The sequence below is a fragment of the Acanthochromis polyacanthus genome, chromosome 8 (assembly GCF_021347895.1).
Source record: "Acanthochromis polyacanthus isolate Apoly-LR-REF ecotype Palm Island chromosome 8, KAUST_Apoly_ChrSc, whole genome shotgun sequence".
In the NCBI taxonomy this organism is placed as follows: domain Eukaryota; kingdom Metazoa; phylum Chordata; class Actinopteri; family Pomacentridae; genus Acanthochromis; species Acanthochromis polyacanthus.
In genome coordinates this window covers 21,842,105-21,860,100 of record NC_067120.1, presented here as the reverse complement: position 1 = coordinate 21,860,100, position 17,996 = coordinate 21,842,105, and the positions used below count along the sequence as shown (strand labels likewise).

Here is a 17,996-nt window from a genome sequence, read left to right as displayed (position 1 = left end):
GTGTGTGTGTGTGTGTGTGTGTGTGTGTGTGTGTGTGTGGTGGGGGTGGTGGCAATGCTGGCCACACCCCACCCTCCTGTCAGTCATGTGCTGAATGACACCGGCCGCTATCAGATCCTGCAAAAAAAAAAGAAACAATAAAAACCTCGCGCACACACACATGAAATCCAAATTCAATCACCACTTCTCCAGTTGAAAACAATTCCTGCTATTCCACAGCAGAGTCCTCCCAAAATCACAACCCACCCAACCCACCCCTATCACTGCTATAAAAGCTCCCACCCCACCACCGACGTGGACGCGCAAGCCGGTACACGCGCGGCAGTAAGCCAGCGACTTGCGGCGACCGCGGACGCGCAGAAAAACGGAGTGAGCAGAGCAGAGAGGAGAGGAGAGGAGAGCGACGTGACGGGAGGACCCACAACAGAAGCTCTCAGGACTACGACACACACAGAGAACGGGAAACTAACAAAAAATACAAACAAACAACGGATCATATCTGCGGCGGCTTTTTGGAGAGTGGAGCGGTGCGGACTGTTACGCACGACAGCTTCTCCCTGCGGCACACTGAGCAGAGTTTTTCTGGTCAGGAGGCGCACGGCTCGCCTGCTCTTCCTCGTCAGAAAAGCGGGTTTCCTAGCGGGGAGGTTTACGGAGCAGCGGGACTGAAGGCACGGTGGAGGAGGTAAGGCGTCCTTTTCATTGGCAGTATTGGCGCTGTGCTGTCAGTAGCGGCGGCAGCAGCAGCAGCAGCTCTGGTGAATGTCACCGCTCTCCGTCCTGAGGGCTGCTCGCTGTCTGTCACCTCATCATCTGCAGCCCCGCTTCAAATCCAACACCGCGGCGCACAAGCACGTTTTTTTTTAAAAATGTATTTTTATTTTTTTTTACCGTGACAGAAACGAATCGACATGCCCCCCCCCCCCCCCAACCTCCAGCAGCCCTGTACGCACCCAGGGCTCCAGCCTCCCTTCCCCTCCGTGCGTCCCTCACCCACCCCTCCATCGCCGCCGCCGCCGCCTCGGATAAATGTCACGCCGTTTTCTTACATAATGCGTAAATGTGCAGCTGCAGATGTTGCCTGGCGTGTGCTGGACACCACATCTGGGCCGCAGTGTGTGTGCGTGGAGACTGACACGGTGGTGCAGCAGTGAACGTGACGCACTGATAGAAATGGATCGTGTAGATCCATCCAGAGCTGATCCTGCTGGGCTGGTTGTCGCAGAGGAAGGCTGAGGCTCAGGATGGTTTGTTGTGTTGTGTGGGCTGTGGTTTGTGTGTCCTTTCCTCCTTTCCTCACAGAGCTGAGACGGACGGTTGTGACATTTTTCGCGTGAATGCATCACACTGCTGCCTCTTAGGATGTGGAGCTGCTGTGTTCTTCTAGTGCAGCATGGTGGTGGTAGTAGGGTCAGTGCTGTAAGATCCTGCAGATCCCCCCCAAAAAACAAACCAGCTATAGAGGAGACCAAAGCTTCATTTCCTGGTGATCTTCTTCTTCTGTCATTTTGATTTCAGTAAATTTGTGGCAAATCTGGGAATTTACATAATCAACAGCTTATCCCATAATGAGAGTAATCACCAGCTGCAGCTCTGCTTATCTCAAAATGTAGATGAAACTAGTCCGCACATGAGGGGATCTGAGCAAAAACCTCTTTAATCACAGAGGACACAAAGAGTCAAGTCAACATTTATTGGTTGGGGGCTTTAAAACGGTCGTTGCTCCCAAATGTTTTACAAAATAAAAGGATTTACTAAGAGGAATGAGAGGCCAGGAGGGCTAAAAGAAGCGACGACATGTTAGATGACTAACAATACGAGCAATAGAGCATTAAGAACCAGACTAGAACAGATATGTAGATTGATAGACACTAATCTGCGCATTGATGAGACACAGTCACTCAGTTTAGAGGCTAAAAGAAACCAGAGTGACCTACGTTCAGGTGGAGATGGAGTTAGTTGGTTGACATGTTAAAACAAGCTTGTTTGGCCTCAGTTAGACCACCACTGCCCCCAAGCTCTCTGTCCACAAGCCTCAAAAGCCTCCAGAGTCGTCCCACCCTCCTCCTCCTGTGGCTCTGAGGTGAATGTGTTGCAGCATGGGATGAGACTCCAACAGCTTGTGGCAACTTGGATGAAATTCCACAGTGACATCACTTTAAGGCCAAGAGATAACGGCATTATTTTGAAATGCCGAGACAGATGAGCGCATCTCACCAGCTCGAGGTGATATGCAGTTGAGCTGTCTGACTATGCTGCTGGTTCAGTTGGAGAATTCCCTTGTTGCGATGTCAACTTTGCTGACATTAACATTTCATTCAGGTTATTATGTAAGTGGCAGAGCCCTTGAGAGCAGAACTGAAAACATCGCTTTGACAGCTCCAGCTGCCCAGCGAATGTTCTGGTGAGCACGGAGAAGCTCTAAAGCAGCCTCGCTTTTACACGTGTGACAGATGAAGCCATCGTGGCAGAAGAAGAGCATCACAGTGACTTTTTCCCCGCCCAGTCACATTCACTTTAAACATCACAACAGTAATCACATGCGAGGCTCAGGGTGCTGAATGAGATAAATTGTTCATTTTAATAATTCATAGGGAACGGAAGCCTTTAATCCATTTTCTGCAGCTGTTTGAAGTCTCTGCCAGTGCTTTCTATATTTGGCTTTTTCTTTAGCCTCTTCTATTCTTTCAGCATCATGACGTGCCCATCTGAACCACTGGGACCCATTTTCCAAATACGTTGACACAGGTCTGCTGTCAGCTGTTCTTTCATTATTTATGAATCCTACCTTATATAAAGAAAGTGCTGTGATCATATCCCGGATGACTGGAGCTCCTCCACTGAGATTTAATGCCACTAAAGCTTAATATAATGTGAAAAAAGGTTTCTGACTATAAATCTACTTCATATTTATTCATCTCTTTATTTCTTTATACAACCTCTGCTCTCAGAAACAGCCAAGGTTACTGTCCAGTGTATCAGTGCTTTTACATCTGCAGCTTGTTTGCTTGGTTTGGAACAAGGCGAAGATGAAACGTAGTTTAGAATGAGGTGTTTATATAGTAATATTGATGGGAAATGGTTAGCAAGCCAAATTTCTGGATATTTCAATGCAAAAGTGCCAAATGACTTCTGATTAATCAGGTAAAATGTCTGCACTCACAGCATACAAATGCAAAATTATTGTGCATAAATATACAGCAATCCGCCACAACATTAAAACCACTGATGGGGAAAGCATAAAACATTGATCATGTTGTTACAAATCAGTGTTCTGCTGTGTAACCTGGGGTCCTGGCATTAAGGTGGATGTGACTTTGGAAGCATGAGCGGCACCCAGACAATTAGGCTGGTGGTTTAATGTTGTGGCTAAATTACCTGAGTCAGCTGCTGAATTCAATTGTAATTTGCATTTGAATTCATGCTAAAATCATGTGTCTGCTACCATAAATCCTGTCCTTGGTCTTCTTTGTTTTCACACCACAGCAGATTCACTTGAAAGTTGTTCCACTCTGTTTTTGAATGTTTTTTGTCGTCAGTCTTAATCTATTTACACTAGCCTGCACAAACGGAGGTGGTTTGCACCAATTCATGCACTCTTAGCAGATACAGTCAACCTCGCTGCACCAGAGGGAGAGTAGTCCGGTGGATGGTGGGCTTAGAAAGCACTGGATTTCGACTCCAAAGTCTGGGGTTCACAGCCAGAGTCTCATCTGTGATTTGGTTTCCTTCTCCAACGTTAACCAGGAGCTGTCCTCACCTAAACGCCACCAGCCAGTCATTACGAGCAACGTCTTTATTCCTTTGAGGGAAAAACAACCGGCCAGCATGATCTCATATCTGACCCTATTTCACATTAACTGACATACAATCACTTTTCTCAGAGATTTATCATAAGCTACAAGCTCTGATGATGATGTCTGTATTAGATCACAGAGATAAGCTCATCAGCAGATTTAGGGACGAGCTAAAGAGCCCATCTCCTGCTGAAAATCAACTGACTCCACAAGCCTTTTGACCTTCATTTCTGTTCAAGTCGACCGTTTGAACAATTGTTTTGTCGCAAGAAGCTGATTGCCGCCGTCCTTGCCTTGGCAGTCAAGTCATGCTGCTGCAGCACTCAAGGCTTCATGTAAGACAATACCAGGATGAGGTCAGTGTTTCACATAGCATGTCAGCACAGCGACGTGCATCTCTAAGCAGGTGTATTTATAGAGCCGTCCAGAATGGTGGCGGAGGTGGTGTGTCTATGTGAGGCATCTTAAATATCTGTCTTTGTCCCGACATGGAGAAGAAGACTTGAGACAATACTACATTAAGTAATTAGGTTTCCATTGTTGTTAGTTTTTTATAATTGTTTGTTTTTCTCATGGATTATGCAATCTTGAAGAAGCACCATTCATTTTCTCACACCTTTTAAGATAGAATAACTGAATTTAAAAGAATCTGTAGTATAAAATGGATTCCAGTTGTGTTGTAAGCCATATTTAAGTAGTGCTTACTTCCCCCCTTAGCCTTTATCATCTGCTTATACTGCAGTGAGTGATTTCCCACAGCACCTTTCACTAACTCCCAGAGACTGATCCGCTTGCGTTGCGCTGTGGGGTTTTGGTGTTGTAGAGGTGAGCTGCAGTCAGAGGTGAAAAAGGTCTCCTTGCCCTCTTTCAAATGCAGCCAGTCATGTGGCTGCAATGCATTATGGTCATCTGAGGCCTCAAATGGCAGGGATACTGACATGTCTTTGGACACCAAAAATGTGACATTTGTTGCTGATGTTTAGAGATAAAGATCTTCTCATCTAAAGAATTCTTCTCTCTGTCAATAAATGCCACAAAATGAGAGAAAGAAACAATCTATTGAGCCTAACCACTAATATTTGCATTCTTAAAGCCGAAAACTAATAATATGAGATGCCCTGTTGCACTGCAAGACCCTTTCATTAAACACGAATCAAACATAGTCACTGTGGATTATTGCACCTTTCTGCTACTGGCACCTCAAGCGCGTGTTAATCCATACCTTAAAATAGTCCCCATGCGATGCCCTGTGCACCCCTTTCTGAGTAGTTTGCTAAAACCCACAGTGCCCGGCTATTTCAGAAAGCAATTTAGTCCGTTTGAAAATGAACATATATTTATTTCTGACCTAGTTTAGAGAAATATTCAGAAGGAATGAATGGACTTGGAGATCAGGAAGTCAGAAAGCACTGACAGACAGACAAATAGATAGTTAGTGGTGGTCTATTCATAGGATCTGTTGACAGCAGAAATAAAATAATTCCAACCACATCCTTCGACACTATAGTAGGTGCAGTGAATGTATTTTGACATGGCATGTTATTAAAGTTAATCTGGATTCAGTCTTGTAAAAAATAAATTGCTCCAAAAATTTCTGCTCTATAAAAGCAAAATACAGCACCGCCGTCGTTATGAATGGTGATTATTTTTATTTTTATTTTTTTGGCCTGTCAACCCTCTGCCTGCTCCTGATACACAGACTTTGATGTTCACATGCACACAGCTGCATTAAAAAAAAAAAACCTGTGACGTTTCAGGTTCTGAAAGGGATCAAGCATATTCTCCAAATAGTAACATGGTCAGATGTATCACTCAGTGAGATGTTACCGCTGACACACTTGTACTGTCAGGACCACCTGGTGACCTGCTGACCTCTGACAGTCTTGTGACATAAAGACTCAAAGTGATTGGTCACAGTGCGGAGGCTCTGGTAGAATCTCTGTTGAGCTGAAGTTTACCTCATTGAGCACAGTCTGAAATGGACAAGCATCGCCTCTCACAGACCCACTTGCTCCTTTTTAAATCCTTCATCCACGGCCGAGGTTAATTGACAAACACATTCTGCTTGTTAAGTTTTACATAATCTTCAGAGGATAACACTCAAAGAAACTGCGTCCAAAACAAGAAGACAGCCGGTGAGAAATCCTTCCTCTCTTTTGTGCAGCTGTCTGACGATATTAGAATCCCTTTCACGTTTTCCACCGCCTCCTTCAAACAGAGTTGCACCGATACAAAATGTGTCACCGGCGCAGATACTTAGCATGATAGCAGAAGTCCTTTTGATTCTAACACGGCTTGATTCGTCGTAGGGTGCTGCTGTTTGTTATTCCTTCAGCTGTTCAAAGCCGGGCCCTCTGTGAATTTCTGCATCCATTATCGCTTCTCACATCTCTTTGTATTGTTCATTTAACCTCATACTATGGCTGTCGCTGCTTAAGGCAGAGTATTTTCCTAGTACAAATAAATGTGTCTTGGTTTTGTCACTCAACTTATTTTGACACAGAGGATCGGAGCAGGTAATTGTGTTTCTTGCAACAGGCAGCAGCTGGTGAGGGTATGGATCAGTCCCCTGGCACTGCCCGAGGCAAAGAGCAGCCAGCAGCATCACTATGCTTCCCTCCGTCCTGCTTGACTGACTGCAGATGGAGAGACAGGGAGAGAGACTTTGACAAGGAAGAGGGATGATTAAGAGGAAGAGTGTAGACACTGATACATGTTGAGGAATTCCTTTTAAACCAGCCAAAAGTCTCTGTGGATTAGGACTATGTCTTGCTTTTGTATGTAGGCCTCTACTAGTTTCTGAATGCAGTGAATCCAAGGCACATGAAAGGAACATTTAGTTGTCTTCCTATTTTTATAGTTTTGTCTATTATTCCTGTCAGGCATGTTAATTCTGTAGCCACCAAAGTCATTGCTGAGCTCTCTAAGAGCCCACACTACCAGCAGAACTCCAGTGGTTCCTGGCCAGTCTACGTTATGTTGTGTTGTGTATTTTCTCAGTCTTAAAGGTTCTCCTCCTTCCTGACCGTCAAATACTGCAAATCTGTTCAAGTTGGTGGAACAACTTTTATGTGGTTTGTCCAGACTTCGTAGCTTTCAACTGGTCTTTAGGCTTGTCTCAAGCCTCACTTGGGACACACCCAAACAGTCCAGCTCACAATCTCCTTCATGAGCTCCAATGTTTACGCCTTTACTCAAGATACAAAGTTCCCAGATGCAGATTGAATCACTATAAGGACTCATTTGTCTTTAAGGTACAGCTAAGGTTTTAGTCTTGTTTTTATTCTCTGAGTAGCATTTGCAGATGTAATGGGCTGCCGCTGGAATAAACTAAGCTAAAAGATGCTATAATGCATATGAGCTAAAGGGAACAGTGAAGTAGGACTAAACCTTTTCACAATATGTTGATTATAGAGCTTCAAAGTATGTTCTGTTCTATTAATGTATATCTGGGAGAGGCAATGTTGCTGACAAGTCTTAACAGAAGCAGTCAGGTGATTTTTAGCTTGAATATCTAAGATTATCTCAACCGCTTTATTTGTATATTATGAACTGCAGGCATAATCTCTTGCTTAACAGAAAGGTTTACGTGCACAGCTAACTGAAGTACAGTACGTCAAAGCTGAACCAGAAATTTGGTCTGTGGACTATCATGTCTGAAAGCGGACAGTCTGAGTCATAATTTTAGTGCTCACCACTATTTCTGGTTCCAGATAACTCGTGACTGCTTGTTTCTCGTCCTGTCTTACATGTTTTTAATGATGGTTAACTTGGAGACTGTGGTGTTCTGTAACTGATATGAGCAAAAAGGCAAATGCAAGGGATGAAAGGGGAATTTTTCTTTAAGTTTCACCAGTTTATCTGCCCCTCCTTGTCCATTTCTGGGTGGTTTAGTGTTCAAAGATCTCATCCACATGATCAACATGACCCCAGTGCAAGCATTAAATGAGTAGTCCTCTGTTCTGCTGAAGTGTCTTTGATCAGTCTCCTTAATCCCAAAAAGCCTTGAGGTCACTGTCATACAGCTGCTGTCAGCAGACTACACTTTCGGCCTAAGCAGAAGGATTTTCCCTGCAGTGATCAATAAAATATCACATTAATCATCTTGTTTATCAGCTCAGGAAGCTGTTTTTTTATTATGTTTTATATGAGTCGGGCAGCTGAGCGGAGCCAGAGGCCAAACCACGACTGTCGCAGCTGGACTTCGGTTTGAGGAGCCCACAGAAAACAAGGGCAAGAGGCTTGGAGGATGTGATGCATAAATGCTGAAAAATCTCAAGTTCCTATTTATTCCGATATGAGATTCGTAACCCTGCAATCAGCTGCAATTTGTGTTGGTTAGGAAGTGGAAAACAGTCAGAGAATACACCACATGCTTGGACTTCCACTCACAGCCCTTCAGTGAGTTCAGGTGGTCAGTATTAGCTCTGAGTCTGTGTGCTGATGCTGACGTTTGCATTGTTTGTCTCAGTGTGTTAACGGCAGATTGATGGAGCCGTTGCTCGGATTGACAGATCTAGCTCAGCCAGCCACTCTGCCCTGAAGCCAGCCAGACTTGGCTTGTGAAAAATGCCTGAGAGAGTAATTCAGTTGCAAGAAAAACTCTTGCCCCGCTGCAATTAGCCCTGTGTCATTTTGGGGTTCGGAGCCAGCCGATAATGTCACATCTCACTTGTGTCTGTGGTTCAGTTTTTTGACAGAGTGCCTGCAGACTCAGGAGGCTGCGTTATTCCACGCACATGTCACTTCCCTCAGAGCTGAGTTACTGTCTTTAATAAGTGCTTGTCTCATATTTGTGCTGTCAGTTAGTTTGCAGGCAGCGTCTGGTTTCAGTCACCGTGGCTGTGGGTTGGGATCGGTAGTTGCAGCCAAATGACTCCCTGCCGAGGAGCGCTGGCAGTCAGTACACGCGAGAGGAATTTGAATACATGCACAATACGACGAGCAGGCAAGACTAGCATGTGACCTACTGTCTGCCACCGCTTTGTTGCAGTATGCTGTTGGTGGTGTGTGTGAGAGAGAGAGAGAGACAGTAGTGGCCAGAGCCAGAACAAAGCAGTCTGCGACCAGAGGACTTGGGTGTGGCATACTCAGTTTGATGAAGCACCAAATCCTTCTGTGTTTCTAATCTCAACACTTATGCTGTAGTACGTTAGTCTATTTACTGGGCTGCTTGCTGAACTCTGGTAGACTAGTTGACAGGTGTGTGTCAATCCTATCAACTGTAAGAAGCTGCCACATACATTAGAGGCTTTGCCAGGGTTTCTCTAACTTATATTTGATCAGATATTTCCTGATTTAAGTAATAATTTTCTAGATGAAAACCACAGATCACATTTTTTTCCACTGACATGAGACATTTAAAGTCACCTTGAGCATTTTAAAAATATTCTACAAAGCATGTAACTAAGAATGTGTTCCGGTTAACGATAAATGAACACAGTTGCAACTTCAGTTCTTGAGCTATCTATCCCAAAAATTCGACGTCCTATTACCACCTATACTCGGCACTATTACTTTGTAGCTCTGTTTGTCCTCCTTTTTCTTTTGACTCGCTTTTGTCTCTGCTTCTTTCTGTCTCTTTCCGTGTCTCTTTTTCCTCTGTGTGCCTCTAAAAGCTTAGTCATTCTGCCAAGGTTGTCTGAAAGTTGCTCTGTCTTGCAGTCTGTCCTACTTTGGTGCGCAACTCTAAACTGGGACGCCACAATACGAATATAGCAGGTAGAAACTGGTGTTTTGGTGGCTCAAAGTCACACGACAGATCGGACACTGCAGCTTGCGGGACACCTCTGTCTCATCGTCCTGCCATCGTCCTCTGCTGTGTTGTAGCGAGTAAAGCAGACCTTGTTTAAAAGGTTTTTTTTTAGAAAAATCTCTGTGAATACCCAGCCACTATCAAGTCTTCTACACGTACAAGAAGAACGAGTTGTTTTCTGTCTCACTGTGTTTCATAAACACTTGTAGTGCTGCAACTGTTTTTGTCTTTATGCTGAGTGATAATTGCTTTATATGTAAAATGACTCAAGATTATGTCAGTCATAATATCCCTGAAACAAAAAGTGCTTCAGATTCAAATGGATTATTAAGTCCTGTCAGGATAACAGATGAAACATTTCTGTTCAGTTAAGTATCACACAAAGAAAAGTAGCAAATATTCACATTCAAAAACTGAAGCCAGTTCAGCAGTGACACCGATTGCAGTTTCTCAAATGGCCACTTGATGCTGTCCCTGAAAGCCTGTAGACCCCCATGTTAAAATGTCTAACTTTACAGCAGAAATAAACACGTTTTCAACCTGCTACTAAAAATTATTTCTGCCTCTATAGGTAAATTAACTGTTCATGACGACTGTGCAGGGTTTGGATTTTTATACAACACACTCATTTAGATTTTATTGAGGCGTAAAATTAATCCAAAATAAGAGTGTGGACACTGAGTAGCAGGTGAAGGCCTTTCTACCAAACTATATGGAGTGCCAGAAAATGTTCTGTTATGCCCCAATACATAGTTGGTCAAGTGCAGTATGCAAAAAATACTATTCTGCTGTCCTGGGCTTTCTGCTCACAGTCTTCTGCACAGTGGAAGATGCATCAGTTATATCACAGTGTCTCACACGAGTGTAAACAAGCTGCTGAGTGTGAACATACAGATGACGGCTCATTTCGCACGACAGATTCCAACAGACCGTGTGAGCAAAATGGTCAAAGCATAAGGCCCAATGTTAGGGTGAAGTAGGATGGCCCAATTGTGTGCATACTGCATGCAATAGTTTGTACTTTGTAAGGTCAGTGCGTCTTGAAAGTGAAAGGGGGAAAAAAAGCATACAATCTGGGATACAAACCATCCATAGTTGTATTTGCATGGCTCACACAGAATCGGGCAAGATGGCGATCACTGGAAGCATCACATGGAGCTTCAGTACTGCTTCTCAGGAGGGATGTCTTGGAGGGTTTGTCCATCTTTATATGTAGTCACTAGCTGGAATAATGAAACTGTTTGTAGCTTCAGAAATAGCAGTTTTCCTCTGTTTCACATCATAATAAATTGAATGTCTTAGCTTTGTCCAGACTTCTGGTTGAACAAAACAATCCTCTCCCAAAACTTAATGTTTGGGTTTGGGGAATTGCGATCAACATTTTTTGCTCTTTTGCAACATTTTCTACAATTAATTTGTATACTAATCAACTGAGGAATTGATGGTAAAGTATAATCGTTGGTTGTAGCACTGAAACAGCTCAGTAACGCTTTGCATGGTTTTTTTTCTCCTTCTCTGTTAGGATACTCATTAGTTCATGTCTGTCTTGTTGGCTTATAAACAGCAGCAGCCTTGTTTTCAGCACCGTCTCTGTTATTCTGGCTCCTTCGTCATCATTATTATTTGTATGTTAATAAAGCAATTAGTTGGTGTTTGGATGTGCAGGCGTTCAAAGCTCAGGCTTTTTTCCTCATCTCTCTACTACAGATCATTCATTCATTTGAGCTCGTGGTCCCTGTGACAACATAACCTCTTCAACCTTCCCTGTCAGGCAGCAGTTGCTAGGAGCCAGACTCGCTTGCTCGCTCTCCAATACGCAGCTAGTTGGTAACAATAAGGGGCATTTGCTGATGAGCTTCGCTGAGGTGTTTTTCCGTTATTGTTAACTCAGAAGCGGCACCAGGTAAGAGGGATTTTTATATCCTATGTCTGTTTTACAGGACGCAGTAAAATTAAAAGAACTGAGGCATATTTTCCGTCTGCTCAGGTGTTTGCTGTTGCCGTTTTAGAGCTGCCTTCACATTGTACCTAAGAAATAGATCATCTCCAGGCGTGCCAGAGTTGTTGTTTTTTTTTCTTTCTTTCTTGATTTGTAAATGGTGCAGACTGTGTAAAACCGTAAACAGAAAGATGAAAGCTCTGTGATATTCAAAGATGCAATTTCAGTTTAGATAGCCGAGCAATTGTTTCAATCTTTTTCTTTGGTGAAAATATGTTTAAAAATCACTGGCTTCACCTTTGCAAATGCTGGTTTTCTTGATCCTCTGTGTTTGTTTTGAACAGTACATTTGAATATGTCAGCTGGGTAGATGCATCCTTTATGAAAGTACCACATTGTTGGTATCTTAAAGGAGACAAACGGGTGCTTGTGTGTATCAGAATGTGATAAAATAAAGACAGAGGAAGCACGGAGCAAGGAAACCTGAAAACGAACAGTGTGAAGGTTCAGTTGAGGATGTTCAATGGATGTGTGAACGACAAATAAGGGGCAGCAGTTAATCATTTTTGGGGAACGTACAGTATCTATCCATCAGGGAGTCTGAGTCGCCTTTTGCAGCTGTGCTGTTAATGAAAAGCTTTCTGTTTCCTCTCAGGCAGCAGATGGTATAACAAGGAGAACTGAGCAGCAGCACTACAGTCTCATCTGGAACAATGATGAAAGCTGCTCATGTAAAAAACGAGCTGCGAACGGGTCGCTCCCATTGGTCCGTGATGAACGAAGGGAGGCTGCCGATTGGTTCGTGGCTTCTGAGTAGCTACAATGTGGTTGGCTGTTGTCACGGCGCTGAAAAGTCCCACCAGAGAGAGTGTGTGTGTACAAATCGAGCTGTGATCAGTGTAAGTGAGAAGACTGTGTGTGTGTGTGTGTGTGTGTGCACGTGTGTTCAAAAGCTTGGGTCAAGGTGAGCTCAGTGGGATTTAATTTAGTTGGAGCAGGGTGTGAAAGCTGGCCTGCTGTGGCTACATGGGTGTGAATGACGGGTCTTTGAGTCATCACATGCTCTGCAAACACACACGCACACTAATAACTTATGTGCACAATCAAGCTTCATCTTCCTGCCTCCCTGCAGCACGGAAACATTAACATAAATCTGAAACCAACACTTCTTTGGCACATTTTCAACTCGGTCATATTGTACTATCAATTTAAATGCATTCTTTTTTTTAAAAAAAATGTATTGTTTATTTGGAAAAAATACATAAAAGCAGAAAAAGAGCAGATCAGTTGCAGTTGTCTGCTTTACAAAAACCCAGCCACATCTTCAAATGTCCTTTTTTGCCATAGCAACAGTGTGAAACCTCCAAATACTTAATTTGCACGTTCAGTTTGCTTCTTTTCCATTAAACATGATAAATTGGGGATTCATTCTCTGCTACAGCAGTCTACATGGCTATGACTGCTGCAGCGCTAATTGCAGGGTTATGTTGTACAGGTGTGTGTCTGTGCTGAATAATTATCATCATCAAAGTTCAGATTTGCTTTGTCAAAGAGTGTGTGTCTGTGGATGTGCTTGTACTCAGCTCAGTCTCATTAGTGTGGATATTTGCTTGCGAGAGTGTGTGGCGCCTCCATCGTGGCCTTTGAAGCTGATTTGGTCAACGGCGATGCTGTCACCATTGAAAGTCACTGGAAATGGATTTGTATGTTTTTTCAAATGACACATGGACTGTGAGGGGACGGTCTCTCTCTCTTGTCCTTATTTTTGTCAAAACCCACAAACGGCATCACGTCTCAGTACTGCCTGTGTGTTTTCACCTTTGGCATTCCGAGAAAATACATCATGATTAAATTATTTTTCTGTGTGTGGATTTAAAATAAGGCAACAGTTCTTGACTCCGTCTGGTCTTGCTTTGCACACCACCTGCACAAATGAGAAGAAACATTTATTTACATGCGAATCTGATGGATCGTTGATTTAAATTCTTTGTTCCTTACACTCCCCTGTGGCCTTTACAATGAAGGATCAGAGAGCCTGGATGTTGCATCGTTGAGGGAAATTTAAATTTCCAGCCTCTAGTCCTTCTCCTACTGACTGACAGTTGATTAGGTGGCCGAGACAGAGAGGGAGGCAGAGCAGCTGCTGCTGCAGAGAAAACAATCAGCGAGTCACACACTGGCCTCTAAGTGGATTTGGTGGCTGGATGGAGTGCGGGAGGGAAAAGGGAGGGGGAGGGGAGACGGCGTCTGCGCTACATGTCTAGATCGCCTTGTGGACTGTGTGTGTGTGATTAGATGTGCCTTTTGTTTTCAAGATGTGCGTTTGTGTTCAGTGCAGTGATTTGGTCTCACCAGCAGTCTGTTGGCCGACCGTGTTTAAGGTGAAATTTTTCTGCGGGGAAACTGGGTCATTCCACCAACAAATCAAGTAGAAACAGCAGAATAATTCAGAATTGACAGGAAGATTTAATGAAGCCCGCAATTAATAGCATTTTTTTGTGTTTTGGACAAAACAAGATAATTGCAGACATCTCCTTAGACTTGGTGGCTTTTCATAGAATAAACAATTAGTCAAATATCAAAAAAATGATCATAAGATTAATCGGTAGTAAAAATAATAGCAATCCTAAGGCCTCTGAATGTCAGATGTAAATAACATCTGAAGCTCTTCCTATGGATTCTGTATCCAAGGGCAGTAACCCGCTAACTGTTTAGTTAACAAGCAACAACAGTCCTGCTGCCAGAGCCTGGACTGTATTTAGCTAGTTTAATTCAAATGATTGTGCTCATACAGGGACACTAAACTGAACCTTTGAACACATAGTGACACCCACCCTCGAAGCCCCCTGCCATGCATTTATGCTGGAGGCAGCTCAGAGTGGAGTCGCTGCTCCTCAATCAGCTGAGGTGGTTGGGGCATCTGATTAGGATGCCTCCAGGGCGCCTTTCTTTCGAGGTTTTCTGGGCTCATCCAATTTTGACGAGACCCTGGGGTAGACCCAGAGCTTGCTGGAGGGATTACATATCTCATCTCATCATCTGATTCTTTTATTTCCTCCAGACTGGACTATTGCAGCGCATTTTCTTCTGCTATCAGTAAGTGAACCATACAGAGACTGCAGATGGAAGCAAGTCTTCGCTGCCCCTCACTAGTTACCTATCTAAATTAATTTTAAGATCTTGCAGCTTGTTTTTAAAATCTTGAATGGTCAGAGTAGTGATCTGCTGACTTCCTGTTAACCAGATCATGGACTGAGACCCTCCAGTAGAGCTCAACTAATAGGCCCAAACCCTCAACTAGTCAAGGTACCCTGCTGGATGGTTGGATTTATGCTGCACTATCAATGCAGGAAATTGTGAGGGTTTTATTTTTACCATGCCTTTCATTAAGTGCATGTCGGGATAGGCTCCGACCCACCCTTTAGTCAAGAAGGTGCAGTACAAAGCAAATAAAGTGGAGTGAAGGAAAAACCTGATGCTGTCGCTGATTTGAAGTTTCATCACATTCTCATCAGCTGTTGTTGCTGCAGCACATTGTGACGCACTCCATGCCTGTATTTATCTTAAGTGCATCTTTGTGTGCTTCATGTGGTGAGAGTTTGTGGTGGAGCTTTAAAGGAAGCACAGACAGCTCTGTCACTGAGCTCTTGGTCGGTGCTGTAAATAAATCTACTGGTGTTAGCAGACTAGCGGTGAATGTCTGTGTTGATGCAGGTAGTCCTCATATTCAGTGCCTCATGCTGACTTTCAGAAAGCAGCAATGTGATGTTGCAGTGGAGTGAAAACCCACAAAATTAAAAAAACAAAACAGATTTTCAATTGAAGCTGTGATCACACAGACAGAACATGCTATCCGCTCCGTTGCCCTCGTGGTGAAACAAACTATTTCACCGTCCGTATTTGATTTATTGATGAAGTAATCGGCTTCTTTGTTCCCAAAGTGGATTCACACACTCTGTATTATTCATGTTAGCGTGTTTCTGTGTGTTAAAATTCACACAGTGCGGCCATGTGTGTATGTGTGTGTCAAGACGTGCTACAGTGCCTCTGCATGATGATGATGATGATGATGATGATGTGTGTGTGTGAAAAGCTACCTTTGGGCCCACCCTGTTTTTTTGAGACGTACCCTGAGGCTCATCCTTGTGGGAGAGGTGTTTGGCCTAATGGCTGCATTCTTGGGACTAAATGGAGTGTACCTAATCCCACGTCACTGATATCTCCACCAACACACACACAGACACACACTGGTACAGAGCCGTGTCTCCCCTCAGGGCCTCTGCGTAGGAAGCAGACTGGTGGCCGATGCTGCAGACGGACCCTCGGTTGTCTCTGCAAAGCTCTGCTCTTTAAAATGTCATCATGAATGTGATAGGTTTAAATGTTAGCGGACCAGTCAGAAATAGCTGTCGGCCATGAAGCCTTACTGCTGTAATGAAAGTGTTTTGTATTTGAGCATCTCTGACATCATCCTGCAGGATTTGACACTGTTGAGAAATGTGACCCTGCTTTCTTTTTGTTGCTGCCTTCCCTTCTTTTTCAATTTTAAATTTTTTTCCCCCAACAATAGTTGACAGAAAACACGCACGTGGTCTACAGGCGCCATGAGGGTTTTACAACATTCGTTGAGTTGTTTGGAGGCTCATTTTGGTTGGGTGTAGAGAGCATATAGCTGTGAGTCTTTCATACAGTTTCTGTTTCTGTGATATAATCCTCAGAGGATTCACTGCTGCTGTGTGATGGTCATATCTAATCTGTACAGGATTGGACTCTGAGGGCAGAGAGGGTGACTGAGCCAGGGCTGTTGCCATGGTAACCCCAGGACCAGGGATAATCATTGGTCTTCTGGCTCCAGGAAAAGCACAGTTAGATGTATTTGGAGGATTTCTGTATGCCAGAAAATGATGGTTTTGATTTAGGGGGTTAGGTATTGTAGCATAAACCATAACTACATTTTTAACACATTAATCCACTTTGTTATCCTTCAGCAAAAGCAGCAGAAGCCGCTTCATAGAAAAGTTGATGACACTTCTGGATAAATGTTTTTTTGCTTTCTTTCAGGGGATTAGAGGAGAATATTGTTACCACTCATGTGTCTGACCGCCAGCTCCTCAGAAACTCAACAGTTAACACTTTCTAGCCTGTTTGTTTAATAAAAGAAATACATTTAAAAAAGATGGCTTCATGGGTGTTATGCACCAGACTGTTTTATACTTCATATTTAATGGATAAATTCAATAAACCCTCAGCAAGATAGAGCAAATTTTGATATTTTCCAAAATAGTCAAATATGTTTTGAGGCTTTCCCCTTAGACTTACTATTTAAGCTTTTTAGCCTATGGGAACATGTTTTTAAGCCTGAAAATGTTTTGTATTTCGCTGCACAATTGTTCAAAAGTTTTCACGAAGCTGTTGGTCATTGTCAGGAGAACACAGTCAAAGAGTTTATTTCCGTGCATAGGATGTTTAGGGTTTGACTGAGTAACTGTAACAAGCTGCTGATATTTCTGAGGTAAGACCCTGATTTATGACCCTGTTTGGAGTCATCTTCACCAAAGAGTCTTTTGTGTTCCCCTCTTAGCCTCCAGGGTCAGAACAGAACACCGTCTCTGCAGCCGTCTCTTTTAGCATGGCAACCATTTTTCAATGATGGGGCGCAGTGGAGCGTTCAGTGCCAGAGGTCTTCTCCTAATAATACAATCACCTGGCCACAAAGAGAAGATGGGAAATGCTATCAACTCTACATTCTGCTAATGCTGTGGCTCCATTCCTGTAACCCTGAGAATGTAGCTCTTAATGTTTTTGAATTAACTCCAAAGATCACACCCACTATGAGAGAAAACGTGGATGGAACAAAAATGACTATTTTCGACACCTATGATGTGTCATCAACCATCACTAGTGTTGGTGGACTTGTGGATAAAATCTAATGTGGTATCTAAATCTAATATAAAATCTAATTCCAGTGTCCTCGGTTCAGTTTTAGATAATGCAGTCAGGAGCATCTACCGCTCAAAGTTGTCTACCTGGATGCCATTATATCATCTGAAGATTTGTTTTCACGTAGGGCTGTTTGAGATCTGAAGACTCTGGTAGACATGTCATCTTCATTCAAAGTGCAGTAGAAAAAAAGCTTAAATCAGTATTTTGTGGAACCATCCTGAGAACTTGCCACAGCTCTTCTCAGGGTGTTTTGTTTCTTCGGGTAATCCCAGATTCACTCAATGCTGTTGAGATCATGGCTATGTGGCGGACATACCTTCTGTAGCAGGACTCCTTGTTGTTCTTTTTGTCTGAAGAAAGCTCTATATGAAACTTGGCTGTATGTTGAGGGTTGGTGATGGTATTTTGTGATGGATAAGGATCTAAATGAGGCTTTTACACAGAGCTGTATGTCAAACACAAAGGAAGATGGGGGGAACTTGGAATATATTTCACCGTGTTCACGACATTGGAACCATTTGTGCTTTCTATGTGCTGATTATTTCCCTCTGCTGACCTTATC

At 43.3% G+C, this 17,996-nt stretch overlaps 1 protein-coding gene across 12 annotated transcripts in view; it reads left to right on the top strand.

Annotated features, from left to right (window-relative positions):
• The first annotated feature begins 299 nt into the window (after positions 1-299).
• LOC110966119 (unconventional myosin-IXAa-like) overlaps positions 300-17,996 on the top strand; it is a 156,368-nt gene continuing 138,671 nt past the window's right edge. For 8 of the 12 annotated variants that reach the window (XM_051952621.1, XM_051952619.1, XM_022215372.2 and 5 more), the window contains exon 1: positions 11,437-11,455. The gene's annotated coding sequence lies outside the window, so the exon portion shown is untranslated. Of the gene's footprint in view, positions 686-11,435; positions 11,456-17,996 lie in introns of those variants that run through there. The other 4 variants (XM_051952625.1, XM_051952626.1, XM_051952624.1 and 1 more) reach the window with 3 other exon arrangements.